Source organism: Nerophis ophidion, linkage group LG05 (genome assembly GCF_033978795.1).
Source record: "Nerophis ophidion isolate RoL-2023_Sa linkage group LG05, RoL_Noph_v1.0, whole genome shotgun sequence".
Lineage (NCBI taxonomy): Eukaryota > Metazoa > Chordata > Actinopteri > Syngnathiformes > Syngnathidae > Nerophis > Nerophis ophidion.
This window is the reverse complement of record NC_084615.1, coordinates 65,276,004-65,291,003: the sequence shown is the minus strand read 5'-3', so window position 1 is coordinate 65,291,003 and position 15,000 is coordinate 65,276,004. Positions and strand designations below refer to the sequence as shown.

The 15,000-nt window shown below is 38.4% G+C and overlaps 1 protein-coding gene across 13 annotated transcripts in view; it reads left to right on the top strand.

The window, feature by feature from the left end:
• tenm2a (teneurin transmembrane protein 2a) overlaps positions 1-15,000 on the top strand; it is a 719,932-nt gene that overhangs the window by 501,228 nt on the left and 203,704 nt on the right. The gene's annotated exons all lie outside the window — the stretch shown is intronic.

Here is a 15,000-nt window from a genome sequence, read left to right as displayed (position 1 = left end):
CTAATGGGTGGCTATGGCAACGGAAACAAACAAGAAGTGCCACCAGGAACTAAGGAATACAAAAACCAAACAGGATGTGATATACAAACAGAACAAAACCAGAATATGACATGATCCGAGCCGTGGATCATGACAACTATGAGTGATACATTAACTTGAAGTTTTCTTGCCTACAAACGCCTGAATGAAGCATTTGTCCACGTTGACATGGTTCGCACACGGAGACATATCTGGCTAGATCGAAACGTTTGCATATAGAGGGGTTCGTAAATCGAAATTCCACTGCACTCTTATTTTTTCTCAATGATGTTGCTAAAAAAAAAAAGCAAATAGTTGTTCCTTTATTTTTCGCTGAACTGCGTTCTGATGTCCTGTGCATTGTGACGCTTTAAACTATGTTTTGTACAACTTGAGAAGCATAATTTTCACAAATGTTGGTCCGATTCCAAACTTAAGGGAATTAGACTTCAGGGGTTCCACATGTCGCTTTGTCTGTGTTTGAATGTATATGCTATAAAGAGCGCACATGATATTGTATGTGTTGGTGTGCGGTGTGTGTGTGCGTGCGTGCGTTTGGTGTGCGACTTGATTTCACCTCGGGTTCTCCTTCCCTTGCTTCTTAGAAGAATGACAAGTAGAGTGACAGAGACAAAGAACATGAACTAATGGAAATGTTTAACTATTTGACATTGTAATCATAGCTATTAGCTCGGAAAAAATGTGCATGCAAAACAATCAACATTTGTTTGAATTCTAACTGGAATAATGACGGATGAGTTAAATAAGTAAAGAAAGAGTGAGGAAGATAGAGAACGTTAGCAGTGAAGGGTGGTGGCGGCGGGCAAAGCCCCGCAATGATCCTTTTAAACTGCTGCATGGGCATTTCTGTCCTACACACACACACACACGCACAATATCTCTTTAGGACCACCCTTTCTAGACATATAAATATTTGTATTTACAACATGAATAATAATTATAATTGATGATAATAATAATATTTACATACTATGCAAATATAAAAAAGCTTGTTGTGAAAAATGAGTCGGAATTTCACAAGAGAAAGGTCACCATTTCACAAGAAAAACTTTGAATTTTGGCAGCATTATAATAAAAGTCGTAATTTTACCCAACGCGAGTCAACATTTTACAAGATGATCTGGACATTTGTGCAATATTATGAAACAAGTTGGAATTCTACTCAATAACAGTTGTAAATTTACAAGAAAACTTTAACATTTTCGACATTTTATGAAAAGAGTCGTAATTTTACTCGACAAAAGTCACGATTTTATAAGAAAATGTTAACATTTTGGCAACGTAATAATAATTGGAATTTTAATCGTCAAAATTATGACAAAATTGATAATTTTATTCTAAAATATTTACTATTTTACAATAACAAAAAATGGCAATATTGTGAAAAAAGTCATAATTTTATATGACAAATGTCACAATTTTTGCCTAAAAAATATTGCAATATTACAGAAACAAAAAGAATATAAGAAATTGTTCCCAATTTTATAAGAATAAAGTCGACACAGTGTGAGAAAAAGACTGCTTTTATTTTTTTTGTAATTGGTTTTTAATCTTCATTATTTACTTTGTTATTACAGTATGTCTCTATAAACATTATTTTTAAAATTAATTTTGGCGGAAGGGAGGTGCCTTTCAATTTCTTACACAAACTTATTACACATGTTGGCCAGAGGGGTAGAACTTCAAAGTTTTCCACACACTTGTTATTTCATATGTTGACCAAAGGGGGAGGACTTTTAAAACTGACACGCAGTCAATTTGAAAAATCCCTCCTTTTTGGAACCACCCTAATTTTGATAGATTCACTACCAGGGGTGCAAATGAGACATTCTCTACTAGATGCAATGGTTTTCTGTATTGGCACCATGATTTCGGTCCTCACCGGTCCTCATATGGAAGGTACTTTTCCTTCTTGATGTCTCAAAAAGGGTAGAATTACAAGAACACACACCCACACACACAGAAGTCCCAACCAGCAACTTTTCTCTAACCACAGAATATGTAGATAAACACTGCCTGTCCAGAGCTGCAAAACAAACTGCCTCAGCCAGTTGCTGCTGCCAATGGGCCACACACACACACACACACACACACACACGCACACACACACACACACACACAAAGACCCGTACACTGTGAGATTAATCTGGTGTGGCGAGCCCCTGCTTCTGTGTGATGTGTGTGTGCACTGTGTGCTCTACATGGGAGGCAGGTTAGATAATGCTCCTCTGCTGAATGAGTGTCCTTTGAATTGGGGGGTATAATGAACTTCCAGGGATTAGCCATAGCCGAATCGTGTGGTTTACATCTATAGTGCCCTTTTTGGGGGGCGCCAGGGACATTGAACAGAATAAACTGGGTCAGTCCACAACATCAGTTATAGGGGCTCTGAGCTTTTGTTGGGACTGAACAACCCTACAGTTTGTTGAGAAAATATATCCACTATTGCTGTTCATCCAGTGAGTGAAAGAGAGAGGAAACAAAGGGAGATAAGGCAGAGAAATAAAACGAGATCTGGATGCTACCTAATTGCTGTGCTTGGTCACCGTGTTTTCTCTTTTATCAGACCGGCTTCCTGCTAAAACAGCCGATTAGCCTACCTGTGGCATGTGCTTTAGTGTGGAGACTCTCCAAATGGATCAGTCGGCTATCTTTATTTTATGGGATCCATTTACTCTGAGCGTACTCGCTTCTGTGGACTGCCTTTGCTACAGTTGTTAATCATATATGTGTTCTCTTCAGCTGTTCTACGTGGGTCAGCTATAGCAAAACGAAATATAACATTGCATCAAACTTGCCATTCTCATAGTCAACATTATCTAAATATTGATTTTGTAGATTTTTAGTCTTTAAAAGTAACTCATGTCTGGTCTGGTGGGATTTTTAAGCCATGGTAAAGGCTGTGTGACATTAGGTACTCTGGACAGGTAATTATTATATGTCAATAAAATAATTACAGTTCATTGCCAGTAAGTGTCTGGACTCCAAGAATTTTCATTTAGTAAAAAAAATAATTTTATTCTCAGGGTATTGAATTGATCGCAAATGAACTGTTCCGAATGTTGAAGGCTACGTTCACAATGCAGGTTGTGTTGCCCATTTATGAAAATGTATCAGATTTTTACAAATTTCTGAAAAAAAATAGGCCTGTTATGTAAAACACTTATGTCCACCGCAGAGCGTGGTTCCTAGAGAATATACCAAAGTGCAGTTACCAGTAGATACCATTACCCCATTTTTTAAAATAATTTGAGGTATAAACTGTCTCTCGCTCTCTGTTATGCTTTGTTTCATTTTAGTTATGAGAATTCATGTTACTGGTAGTAATTGTCCAAGCCCACTGCCAGAGATCAACACAACCATGGCCTCCAGACACTGGAACTGAAAACGTTAGAGAAAAGGACGAAACTCACCGAATCAGAAAAAACAAACCACTAAAAACATGTTTTACCTTGTAGCAGACTTGAGAAAACCTTCAGCCGTCTGCCGCATTCTAAAGCAGAATTTAGCCTTAGCGGACATTAATCAATGAAAATATGTAGAAGCTACTGAGTGGTCTGATTGATGTGTTTTGGTTCATTCTTTTTTCCTGACTCTAAAAACTGGACGAGCACGCAGAGTCGCAAAATAATAAAAGAATGATAAGAAAAAGAGCACTCAAACAGAAGTGAGTAAAAAATAACTAAGTATGCACACTGAAAGTGTGAGAAATGGAAACACACTCAGAAGGGTCGAAGAATAGCAATTAACACTACAATTAACACTGAGCCACATGGAACGAGAAGCATGAGTGGAGCCAAAGCAGAGGAGATGTACATTAGTAGAAGTGTGAAACATCAGAAAATCTACTCGCGCCAATTGAAGGCGAGTGAAGAGCTTAAGTAGTCAGGACGAAATCAGTATTTGTGACCCAGAAACCAGGCACTGCGACAACGAGAAGATAGGCGGCAGATTCCTAGTACCTACTGTGACATGACAGCGAAGCAGCCTAAAGGAGACACCACATTAGTCCAGACCCCAAGTCGTACAATATCGTATTTTTCAGACTATACGTCGCACTGGCCGAAAATGCACGATAAAGAAGGAAAAAAACATATATAAGTCGCACTGGAGTATGAGTCGCATTTTTGGTGGAATTTTTTTTTATAAAATCCAACACCAAGAATAGACATTTGAAAGGCAATTCAAAATAGATAAAGAATAGTGAACAACAGGCTGAATAAGTGTACGTTATATGACGCATAAATAACCAACGGAGAAGGTGCCTGGTATGTTAACGTAACACATCATGGTAAGAGTCATTCAAATAACTCTTAACATATAGAACATGCTATACGTTTACCAAACAATCTATCACTCCCGATCGCTAAATCCGATGAAATCTTCTTCTTCGGTGTCGCCTCTGGTATGTGGCCCGCCAGCGTCCTTTCTTTCTGCTGCTCGATTGCTATTCTCTGCAGCATATTTCACTACGTCAAACTTGTAATCTGCAGTACATGATTTCCTTTTTGGTGCCATTTTAGTTCAGTCCTTCTCAGTTTTTATAAGTTACCGCCAATGTTGATGTGATCCATTTTAATAGCTCCGGAAGTAGCGTATAGCCTATTGCAGTTAGCGTATCATGACCCACAATGCACTTCTGCCATGACCCGCCCCTGCCAAATTCCTATTGGTTGGCATGTGAGTGACGATTGCTGACGTGTGACGATTGCTGACATTTTCTTCGTCGAATGAGGTAAATAATATTATTTGATATTTTACAGTAATGTGTTATTAATTTCACACATAAGTCGCACCCACGGCCAAACTATGAAAAAAATGTCGACTTATAGTCCCAAAAATCCGGTATATTATTTCATAAAACTACTGTAGTAGTTTGGAGCACATTTTTGTATGGATTTTAAAACAAAAATGTATTGTCTAAAAGTTCTTCATTATTTTCAAAAAGTGTGTTACATGTTAAAAGTGTGGTGTTTTGAGAGGGGGCCGTGAAATAGATGTCATTTTTTTTCAAAAAGTGGCGCTTAATTGACATACTTAATTGTCCTCCCAAGTCGAGGTACCACTGTATGAAGCGGGAGTCTGAAACTCAATTTTAACTGGGGGCCGCGGTAAATAGACTCTGGGTGGGGTAAATGTGATAACTACTTTTACCAGCAGCTATAGAGACACTGAGCTATGGTAAGCCTTAAGTCATTAAATAATGTAAAATTGAACCCTCCGGGTACTCCGGCTTCCTCCCACTTCCAAAGACATGCACCTGGGGATAGGTTGATTGGCAACACTAAATTGGCCCTAGTGTGTGAATGTGAGTGTGAATGTTGTCTGTCTATCTGTGTTGGTCCTGTGATGAGGTGGCGACTTGTCCAGGGTGTATAAGCCTTCCGCCCGATTGTAGCTGAGATAGGCGCCAGCGCCCCCCGCGACCCCAAAAGGGAATAAGCGGTAGAAAATGGATGGATGAATGCAAAAATGGTATTCTTTCTACAGTGAGATGGTCAAAGACTCTTCCACTTGCTGAAAGGAAGTTTCTTTTGTTGCTCAATGCATTTTTTATGCTGTAATTTTTATTGGTAATGATCTTTTTTAGTGGTACTTAATATTGCCATAATATATTTACCTATTGACTGCCCAGGGTGCGCGGGGCTCAAATAAACTAAACCATGAAGTGGTGGGCCACTAAATATGGGCCCGCGTGTTTGAGACCCCAAGTATAGCCATTTAGAATGTTAGATGAATATTTGCTTTGATTAGTGCGTGTATATGCAGCTTACACTGGAGTTATCTTTTGATCTGCCACCTCATTATAACTCTTGTATTTCCCCCATCCCGTATGGCAGTGGTTCTCAAATGGGGGTACTTGAAGGTATGCCAAGGGGTACGTGAGATTTTTTTTAAATATTCAAAAAATAGCAACAATTCTAAAATCCTTTATTTATTGAATAATACTTCAACAAAATATGAATGTAAGTTCATAAACTGTGAAAAGAAAAGCAACAATGCAATATTCAGTGTTGACAGCTAGATTTTTTGTGGACATGTTCCATAAATATTGATGTTAAAGATTTCTTTTTTTTTTTTGTGAATAAATGTTTAGAATTAAGTTCATAAATCGAGATGGATCTCTACAATCCCCAAAGAGGGCACTTTAAGTTGATGATTACTTCTATGTGTAGAAATCTTTATTTATAATTGAATCACTTGTTAATTTTTCAACAAGTTTTTAGTTATTTTTATATCTTTTTTTCCAAATAGTTCAAGAGAGACCAATACAAATGAGCAATATTTTGCACTGTTATACAATTTAATAAATCAGAAACTGATGACATAGTGCTGTATTTTACTTCTTTATCTCTTTTTTTCAACCAAAAAATGCTTTGCTCCGATTAGGGGGTACTTGAATTAAAAACATGTTCACAGGGGGTACATCGCTGAAAAAAGGTTGAGAACCACTGCCGTATAGTTTTAGGACAAGTTTTGTTAATCGGCTGTGTCCATTCTCAGTGCTACAAACAATATTTGTAAGTTCTATCTGGAAATCTTAAAAAAAATGTCCACTATGTATAACTGTTATTCTGACAAACAAGGTGTGCCATACAATATTCATGTCGATTCCAAAAACGAGCTCAATGTTTATGGAAAGAAGGTGAACAGAAAGCAACACATGTATGTATGAAAATTTGAATACGAGAGCGAGCAAGCCAGCGCATACGTTATGACAGACCACCTCAAAAAACTGAATGCAATTTTAGATCTTTTTACTGAACAAGACACCCAGAATGTACATTAAATTAAAGAATGTAGGATATACATTTTAATATTAACGTATGAACATCGCTCCTCTTTTACCTCTCAGACCACCGCCTCGATCGACATATTTTACAAACAAGCAAGACACAACAAATATTCAACATCCATCAATCCATTAATGAACTTTACCATGAATTGATTAACGTGGACCCCGACTTAAACAGGTTAAAAAACGTATTCGGGTGTTACCATTCAGTGGTCAATTAAACGGAATATGTACTGTACTGTGCAATCTACTAATAAAAGTTTCAATCAATCCATTTTCTAACGCTTGTTCCTTATGGGGTCACGGGGGGTGCTGTAGCCTATCACAGCTGCATTCGGGCGGAAGGCGGGGTACACCCCGGACGAGTCGCCACCTCATCGCAGGGCCAACTAATTCACAAACTAGGGCAAATTTAGTGTTGCCAATTTAGTTTTACCAATCAACCTATCCCCAGGTGCATGTCTTTGGAGGTGGGAGGAAGCCGGAGTACCCGGGGGGAACCCACGCAGTCACGGGGAGAACATGCAAACTCCACACAGAAAGATCCCGAGCCCGGGATTGAACTCAGGACTACTCAGGACCTTCGTATTGTGAAGCACATGCACTAACCCCTCTTACACCGTGCTGCCCGAATATTCAACAAATACAGCGAAATATGAACGCAAAGGGTAAAAACACTTACAATCTGATATAATATCACTTTTCCGCAGATCATTGTTTAAAAATCTGCCTCCGCCTCTGTCCCTGACGCCCGCGTTTCAGACAGGCTGCTCTGGAAAACAAACCTGCCTCCACTTCGTGGTGTCGCTAATTACCATAATAACTTGTGTATCATTAAAAAATGCAGATTCCATCCATTAAAACGTTTTCTGTAGTTCAAGATATGGTTGTACGGCGTATTATTATCGTACCGCAATAGTAATGAATCATATTCCGTACTATACCGCCTGTGAAAAGTATCGGTTCACCGCGCCCCTGTCGACGTTACCTCGTGTCATTAGTTGGTTTATGAGCAGACGAGCATGTTCGGCAGCGCACAACACGGAGTACTTACAAGCAGACACAGTGTGTAGACAGAAAAGAGAGAACGGACACATTTTGGCTTAAAAACTAATGGTAAAGGTGAAGTTATAACACTGAAACACCCTCAGGGAGAGGTGCTTTAAAACATGACTGGCTAGCTAGCGGCTAAAGTCCAGCCCCAGTCTGCAGTGTTTTAGCTACTTCTAAATCACTAATCCTGGTCTCCATGGCAACAAATAAAGTACGTTTCTTACAAGTAACATCCCTGCAGGACGCGGAATAGCTAAACATGCTTCACTACACACCGTAGCTCACCGGCGTCACAATGTAAACCAGTGGTGTCAAACTCAAATACAGAGCTGGCCAAAATTTAAAACTGAACAAAGCCGCGGGCCGAGGCTGAACAAATTAACCCTTTAATAGGGACCCAAACAAGTTTTGCATTGAATATTGACCAAGCAAGGCTTAGATATCTTTATAGTGACATGCAAAATCCAGTTTCAAATAATAATAATTAAAAGATATCAATGGCATATAAAATAAAAACACAAATTTAATGCCTTTTTTCGGCGGATTTGAGTTGGGGCGGGGTTTGGTGGTAGCGGGGGTGTATATTGTAGCGTCCCGGAAGAGTTAGTGATGCAAGGGGTGCTATGTATTTGTCCGGTTGTGTTTATGTTGTGTTACAGTGCGGATGTTCTCCCGAAATGTGTTTGTCATTCTTGTTTGCTGTGGGTTCACAGTGTGGCGCATATTTGTAACAGTGTTAACCTTGTTTATACGGCCACCCTCAGTGTGACCTGTATGGCTGTTGACCAAGTATGCTTTTCATACACTTGTGTGTGTGTATGAGCCGCATATATTATGTGAGTGGGCTGGCACGCTATTTTTATGGAAGAAAAGCGGACGTGGCGACATGTAGAGAACACCAAAAGCAGTGCTTTTACTGCCCGCCCCCAATATTATTGTCCGGGTGGAAATCGGGAGAAATTCGGGAGGGTCACTGAACTTCGGGAGTGTCCCGGGAAAATTGGGAGGGTTGACGAGTATGAGTATTAGCGGTGAATGTGGTGTTACAGCGGCGGGCCAGCTCTGTTAATTTGATATTGCCTCAAGGGCCAAATGAAATTACACGGCGGGCCAAATTTAGCCCGCGGGCCAGAGTTTGACACCCATGATGTAAACAAACGCCATGGGTTGATCTACACCTAACATCCACTGTAATGATACCAAGTACAGGAGCAATACCACTATGATTACGTCTATTTTTGGCATCACAAAATGTTTTGTTTTTTATTATATTATCTTTATAACTTGCAATAAGAAAACATATGTTTAATGTACCCTCATTTTTTGGGTTAAAATAATAATAATGCAAATTTTTATGGTCCCCTTCATTTAGAAGAGTATCAAAGTATCGATAGTACCATGAATTGATTAACGTGGACCCCGACTTAAACAAGTTGAACTTATTTGGGTGTTACCATTTAGTGGTCATTTTTACGGAATATGTACTGTACTGTGCAATCTACTAATAAAAGTATCAATCAATCAATCAATCAAAAAGGGAAAGACGGTACCAAAATGTTGTTATCGGGACAACACAAGTTCAAGACTTACGGTAATTTGAAAACAGGACAGCACATCATAATAGTGTCTACAGTTACAATGTTAAATGTCTAAAAAAGTTATTTTGGAAACGTCCGTAGGGCCTGATTGAAAACATTTGGCCCACGGGCTGTTATTTGCCTAGGTCTAGTGTGGAAGGTGCTATTTCACATTGATAGTGCTGTTGTTATGCAATGTCATCAAATTTACTCATGAAAGGCTTTTTGCAAACAAGCTTTATCGGTGTGCTTTACAACTCAGTAAAGGACGCCAACATCAAGTGAACCACTACTCATAAAGATATAAAACCGAGTCGGACAAAGAGAGGACAATAATATCACGCTTGTCGACTTTCATAACAATGCACACTCTCTGCAAGAGTTTAGCATCATAAGTATTTTTTTTAAAGTGATGAAGTGAATGTATGCGTTAATGCAACTTTGTATATATGTCTTTTGTCCCACGACGATATTTGCATGTGCAAACAGATGTTTTATGTCTCTCTTGTGAGGATGAGGTCAGACCTCCTTTATTTCTCTAGAGTCTCCTTCGCTTCTATCACAAGCATCTGTTCCATGTGGATGACACCTGCATCCCCGTGGCGGTGGAAACAGGTCACCTTCCAAGCAGCCGGAGTACAAGAGAGCTCACTTCCATGCAGGGCCGCCCCTTCATATACGCAGATCACACGCTGTGTGTAGGCCCCCGCAATCCGCGGGAGGTCCCCGTTTTGCGTGAATTAGCGCATGTAAAATGTCAATGATTGAATGAGAGGCCGAAAACGTATTCTGAGCCCTTTTCTCTCCATCACTGATAACATTATACTGCAAAAATTCCCCCCAATATTTCAACCATGTGGTGCTGGGCTTGCAATTGTACATTTTTTGAATCCAAGATTGGAGATGTGCAACAAATATAGCTTTTCATCATGTGTTATTTTACACTAAAAACATAAACTAGTTATTTCTCCAAATCATGCATGAAATTAAATGAAAGTTTTATTTAAAGGGGAACATTATCACCAGACCTGTGTAAGCGTCAATATATACCTTGATGTTGCAGAAAAAAGACCATATGTTTTTTAACCGATTTCCGAACTCTAAAAGTGTGAATTTGGCGATTTAAACACCTTTCAATTGTTCGTTGTCGGAGCGATGACCTTTCACCCGTGACGTTACAATGGAAAGCAATCCGCCATTTTATCAATCTTATTACACGCACCAAGTCAAATCAGCTGTTATTTTCCGTTTTTTCGACTGTTTCCCGTACCTTGGAGACATCATGCCTCGTCGGTGTGTTGTCTGAGGGTGTAACAACACGATCAGGGACGGATTCAAGTTGACTTACGTGGAGTGTGCATTGATTAGCACAGCATGCTAATCGATTCTAACATGCTATTTAGGCTAGCTGTATGTACATATTGCATCAATATGCTTCATTTGTAGCTATATTTGCATCCAGCCTTTCCCTTCACCCACATTTAATTCCAAACAAACACATACCAATTGACGGATTCAAGTTGCACCAGTGTCAAAAGATGTGAATGTCCCTCGTTTGATCTACACATTTTACCGACGATAGCGATGTGACAGAGATGTGTGGATATCCTGCGAGACTCAAAGCAGATGCATTTCCAACGATAAAGTCAACAAAATCACAAAGGTGAGTTTTGTTTATGTTATTGACTTATGTTTTAATCAGACATATTTGTTCACGGCATAACTGCCAGCTAATCGATGCTAACATGCTATTTAGGCTATCTGTATGTACATTTGTAGCTATATTTGCATCCAGCCTTTCTCTCCACCCACATTTAATGCCAAACAAACACTTGCCAATCGACAAGTTTAAGTTGCTCCAGTGGTCAAAAGATGCAATCGTTGGTTAGAAGGCGATCGCCGAATAGCTTCAATAACTATTTGCTCAATAGTTTCAGTTTCTTCTTCAATTTCGTTTTCGCTATCTGCCTCCACACTGCAACCATCCGTTTCAATACATGCGTAATCTGTTGAATCGCTTAAGCCGCTGAAATCCGAGTCTGAATCCGTGCTAATGTTGCTATATCTTGCTGTGCTATCCGCCATGTTTGTTTGTATATGTGTCACTATGTGACGTCACAGGAAAATGGACTGCTGAATTTACAGATAGCGAAAATCAGGCACTTTAAAGCCTTTTTTCGGGATATTCCATGATGAGTAAAATTTTTAAAGAAAACTTCAAAAAATAAAATAAGCCACTGGGAACTGATTTTCATTGGTTTTAACCCTTTTGAAATTGTGATAATGTTCCCCTTTAAAAAGTATTTAAAAAAATGGTTTCACATAGATAAAAAAGTGGGAAATTGTTTTGTTAAAGTTGGGTACCTAAAGTAAAATTTAGCCAGGGGTGGTCCTGATTCCATGATATTTGTTGTAATACCCGTCTATGAGGAATTAGAAGTAAGAATTACCCAAGCAGAATGTCAGCCGGGATCCAATTAGTATCCCCTCTTCCCTCATCAAATCGAAGAAGAATATGTTGTTGGAGAAAAATAAGGGAGACCTATCACAATTGTGCAACATAACAAAAGCTTTTGTTTGATGCCACTTGAATCTGTGCAGACTGTATGAACCCACCCTGTCTTTTGATCACTACTAGGAAGGCAACATGCAAACACAGTCGTTAAAATATGTTTACCAATGAGGTGTGAAAAATCAAGAGAATGAAACAATGTTTGAGGAATGTTGGAATACTGAGTCAGTTGCATCAGAACGAAGGCACTAATTATAGCAAACAAGTCCACACTGCAGACAATGTTCGGGTTATTATTTGTATTTTTAATCGGCGGCGTGCGAGTGTGCGTGCAAAAAGAATGTGGATACAAGAGATGGGATGCAACTTTGTTGAGATTATCCATACTATAGTGCTGATTTATTGACAGTATTTCGATGTACAAATACACACACTCACTCGCATTTACAGTATGAGACAAAAACACACACACACACACACACACACACACACACACACACTCAAATAGCCGGAGACAGAAATAGAATGTGTGACTGGGTGTTTTTGCCCGGGTCATCCGGGTTTGTTTTTCTAGCTCGCTCACTCAACAGTCCATTAGCTCAGTACTGGATGGCCGGTATTGGATTCTGACGTGTTCCCCCAAGTCTGAGAGCAAAAGGATGAAGCTACATGCTGTGCTGACTGCTGTGATATTGCTCAAACAAACACACACTCTCACACACACACACACGCACACGCACACACTTTGGCTGTGCTGTAACATTGAAGATTTGCTAAAATTAATATGGACCAATGCAATGCTGGTTGGATGTATGTCCATTCAGCAAAAAAAAAATTCTATTTTAATGAATCCCCACCAAATATGAAACCTGCGTTGACAGATTATTTGCTCAGTATGACATGCTCATGCTGGCTTGCTGACTTTTATTCATATATTATACTATTTGTGCTTCCACTTCCTTTAAACCTTGGATATCGATTGAGCGGCCCGGGATTAGTGATTTAGAAGTTGTAATATGGAGGGACTCAGGTTATACGGTATACCGGTATTAGTATCGTACTGCAATACTAATGAAACATATTCAGTACTATACCGCCTCTGAAAAAACAGATCCCCCACCCAACGACGTGTCATGCAGAACGCCCTCAGGAGGATCAATCAATCAATCAATGTTTACTTATATAGCCCTAAATCACTAGTGTCTCAAAGGGCTGCACAAATGTGCTTTAAGACATGGCTAATGTCTGTCTGTAGTCAGCAGCGTTGTAACTACTTCAATATCACTAATCCTTGTCTCCATGGAGACAAATCAAGTACAATTATTTCAAGTATCAACCCTGTGGGACGTGTGATTGCTCTACGGGTACATACTTCACACCTTCAGCACGTGGCAGCCATGATAATGGATGAGTATTAACTTCCTCAGAGTTGACAAAGTCATCACAAGATTTCATGACACTGCATACGTCAGCAGACTAATTAGGAGTCTTTGTTTGTTTACTTACTACTAAAAATTGTGTTTGTCCACTATTTTATTCAAGGACAAACTTGCAAAAAGAAACATACTTTTAATGTACCCTAAAAGCCAAATAATTATATTTTTGTGGTCCCCTTAATTTAGAAAAGTACCAAAATATTTTGCTACCGGTACCAAAATATTGGTATCGGGACAACACTAGGAGGGACATTAGTGTTCAATACTGTTTCTCACCTTTTTTCTCAAACTACTGGTACTCGCATCTTTCTTTGTAACAGCAGGGGTCACCAACGCGGTGCCCCCGGGCACCAGGGAGCCAGTAAGGACCAGATGAGTAGCCCGCTGGCCTGTTCTAAAAATAGCTCAAATAGCAGCACTTACCAGTGAGCTGCCTCTATTTTTTTAATTGTATTTTTTTTCTAGCAAGCTGGTCTCGCTTTGCTCAGCAATTTTAATTCTAAGAGAGACAAAACTCAAATAGAATTTGAAAATCCAAGAAAATATTTGAAAGACTTGGTCTTCACCTGTTTAAATAAATTAATTTTTATATTTCCTTTTCTTCTTATAACTTTCAGAAAGACAATTTTAAAGAAAAAATACAACCTTAAAAATGATTTTTGGATTTTTAAACACATCTCTTTTTACCTTTTAAATTCCTTCTTCTTCTTTCCTGACAATTTAAATCAATGTTCAAGTATTTTTGTTTTATTGTAAAGAATAATAAATGCATTTCAATTTAATTATTCATGTTAGCTTCTGTTTTTCCAACAAATAATATTTGTGAAATATGTCTTCAAGCTCATTATGATTAAAATAAAAAAAAAATATTCTGGCCAATCTAGAAAATCTTTAGAAACAAATTAAAATCTTATTTCAAAGTGGATTTTAACCTATTTAAAACATGTTATTAAAATTCTAAAATTAATCTTAATCAGGAAAAATGACTACTCATGTTCCATAGATTATTTTTTAAATGCTTCAAAGCTTCGAATTAGCTAGTTTTTCACTTTATTTTTTGTGGTTGAATTTAGAATTTTAAAGTGTCGAAATTGAACATAAACTATGTTTCAAAATGTAATTTTCATTTTTTTGTGTTTTCTCCTCTTTTAAACCGTTCAATTAAGTGTTTTTTTCATCATTTATTCTCTACAAAAAACCTTCCGTAAAAGGAAAAAAAATGTACGACGGAATGACAGACAGACAGAAATACCCATTTATTTATATATATAGATTTATCTATTAAAGGTAAATTGAGTAAATTGGCTATTTCTGGCATTTTATTTCAAACTAGTAGCCCTTTGCATTAATCAGTACCCAAGAAGTAGCTCTAGGTTTCAAAAAGGTTGGTGACCCCTGGTATACAGAGTCGCTTATTTTACAGTTGTATGCAAGTGTTGGTTAGCAAACGAACTAGAGTCAAACATTGAGAATGTCATAAAGGAGCGACACAGAATGACAAAAAAATATGTGGGCAAACAGATTAGTTAGTTATGTGGCTGTAGTATAATTGATACAGTGTATAAAAACTAAAACACACTTTTTGGC